Consider the following 3,304-nt stretch of genomic DNA (forward strand, 5'->3'; position numbering starts at 1 on the left):
TTTTTATAAATTACATATATATATATATATATATATATATATAATTTTTTTTTTTAAGTGTATATATGTATATCAAGGTATCTAGCAGTTAGTCGACCAGTGATGATAAATGATACTAGCACCTAGTGAGCCACACAATTGAGGTCGTTTGAGGATCATCAAATCTCACTCACCAAGAAGCACAGAGGGAAGTCACCACCTTACAAGGACAATTATGTCCTTGTGTATCACACAACTCGCCTCCTAAAGAAAGATCGATCACCTGAGCTACTCGCCATCATCCACGACAGGGTATTTTACATGTGCTCATCACTTTAGTTACAGGAAAGTGCCCACTTGAGGGGCTCCAACTCGTTATATCTTAATCATTTGACAAGAGAGCTCTTATTCCTCACAACTCAAGCTCACTCACTCTCCTCCCTACGCAATATGAAGCTCTAACACAAGTTGTCAGCAACTCCAAGGCATCTCTAGTTACAAGCCCCTCTAGCTCAATACTCTGTAATGGACTCTCTTATGCACACTCGCTTGTACACACTCAACACTACTGCACTTGCCTAGGGACATAATATCAAGGTTATGCAAAACCACTCACCTCTCAGCCAGCCAAGAAGCAACATATATCGATGACAATTTATACTGAGAGTCATTAAAATATTGTATTTTTTATTTCTTTATAGATGTAGTCTTTCTTATTTCTTAAATTCCCTATAAATAAAAGGAGATGACCGGTTTAGATCTGGATATTTTTTTACTTTTGAAATCTTTGACATCTTGAGCACTCATACTACAAATTTTTTATAGTGAACTATTCTCTCTATTTTCATATAGGTTTTTAATTCATTTTGCTAGAGTTTGCTTGTAAATAGGATTGAGTGTCACCCCTAAATAAATTTGAATCCAATATGCCTAAGCACTACAGGTATAAAGAACCCAAAGCTGCAAAATTTGGAAAGATACAGTTATTAATCGTGACCCATCTGTAATAATTTCATGAGGCCCATGAAACTTTTTACGATTTCCATCCTCAAAATCCAAATGCCGTAATACAACTTTTAATTGACCATCTGTGTACACATGCTTGTAAAAACAACTTATCCCAAAAGGACAAGTCCCATTTCCAGGGAAAATTATTACGTCTGGTGTTCGGATTCATTCGGACACCAATCCAGACGCACCACATCACCCAAATACAGCGGGGCCCAGTGTATTTGGGTGATGTGGCACGTCTGGATTGGGTGTCCGGACGTCCGGTGACCGAACGTAATAATTCGCCCATTTCCAGAGCAGAAATAATTGCAATCTATCGTCTTGATCTTGGCATTGTAGTTGTCACCAGTCTCTTGTTTTTCTTCAGACGTTGAGTACCAAAGGACAAGAGTGACAAAATATGAAAGCTTTCGGCACATAGGGTCGGCTCTTAATAGATTGTTGACATTCATTCCAATAGATGGACAATTGCCGCGCCAATCCCTCTGACTAAGGCTTCATTTGGGATGATTTTCTTACTGTTTCTTAAAGCAGCTTTTTAATACAAAATTTTTAATTTTTGTATTAAAAAGTTGTTTTAAGAATCAATAAGAAAACTGTCCCAAACGAAGCCTAAGTAGACTAGAAATCATTCAACCTGTTCGAAGAATTCTTGCAGACACCCATGAATTTCTTGGTACACATGCCCTGACTAAAACATAGGGCTTCAAGGTGCTGATTATTTTGCTGTCACAAATTTGTACGTTCTTCTCTTTCATCAGGTCGATATGGATGCAAACAATGTCTTTTACAGATGGAACACTGATCTCCGTGAATATGAGGGCGTCTTTCACCATGAGAGCAACTAATAGTAGCAGTAAATGGATATATTGGTCGGGCAGCAAGGCTGTTAGTACAAACTGAAAACTCAGAAATGGAATTAGGAGATGGCTTGCAATATCCATTCAAGACCCATCATTTCCCACAAAAGGACTTGCGTTTGATTAGGGGTGTCAATTTCGGATCATTGGTCGGTTTGGGTCGAATCCGGAACTGACTTGACACAGTTCGGGTTTGGGGTCAACCCGACCTGTTTTTGCAAACGAGTCGATTTTTCGGACCCGAACCTGATCCGCTTTGGGTTCGGGTCAACCCGACCCGACCCGACCCATAAACGGGTTCGACGCCTTTGTCGCTGTTCGACTTCGTTTCTGGACGACGTTCTTCCCATCAGATCGGAAGTTACAACATTTTGATTGGAAGCAACGATGAGAGTTCGCTCGTAGCCTTGCTTCCTCGCTGGCACCTTCGTCGTTGTTCGACTTCGCTCTTGGACAATGTTCTCTTCTCGTCGGATAAGAAGTTACAACATTTTGATCAGAAGCACCGAAGCAATGACGGGAGTTTGCTCGCAGCCTTACTGGCTCGCCGGCACCTTTGTTGTTGTTCGACTTCGCTCCTTGGACATCATTCTCTTCCCGTGGGATCGAAGTTACAGCATTGTGAATGGCAGCAGCGACGGGAGTTCGATGGCTGTGAACTCGTGGCCCTCGCCAACTCCTTCGTTGCTTTTCGACTTCGCTCTTAAGCTCCATGGACGACGTTTCCTTCCGGTCGGATTGGAAATTAACATTTTGATCGGAAGCAAAGCAACGAGCCAACGACGGGAATCAAAGCAATAAAGGGTTTTCCAGGTCATTCTTGGGTTTTCGGGTCCGGTTTTGCAAACGGGTTGGTTTTCTGGACTTGAACCAGACCCGCTTCGGATTCGGGTCAACCCAAATCAGAAATTTTTGGATCGGATTTTTGCATCAGGTTCAATATTGGCACCCCTACCGTTGATAATTGCAATGGCCCAGGCACCTGGCTACGAGAAACTTTAACATGATCATTGTTACAATGACTGACAAAAGAGCTCAGCCCTTTCTCTTAAAAGGTGCATGCATATGGATTGGTCCTTGCAATCATGCGAGAATTCACAGTATTCCCCTCTGAAACGTGCTCCATGCACAAAGTACTTGCGTAAGACCCTTGAACTTTCATCGGTCCATAACAGATTCCTCGGACAACCATGATGGTTAAGATCCAGTGAATAAAAGAAATTTGGATTTCTATTCTGCATTCGAGTAAGAGGCTGCTGAATACCTATATCATCCTTTTTGCAAGCATTTCATCGAACAGTTTCTCCGCATGCCCCAAGCATTCTCAATTAACATCGAATGGAATCTCCATTGGATTGCACATCCGACTGATCATCCTGCACAACTCACGGTGGGTTTGGAAGTTGGGATGCGAGAACTAGCTGGCGCAGTCGACGGTGTCAATCGGCGTCGAT

Source organism: Dendrobium catenatum, unplaced genomic scaffold (assembly GCF_001605985.2).
Source record: "Dendrobium catenatum unplaced genomic scaffold, ASM160598v2 fragScaff_scaffold_257, whole genome shotgun sequence".
NCBI classification, from domain to species: Eukaryota; Viridiplantae; Streptophyta; class Magnoliopsida; order Asparagales; family Orchidaceae; genus Dendrobium; species Dendrobium catenatum.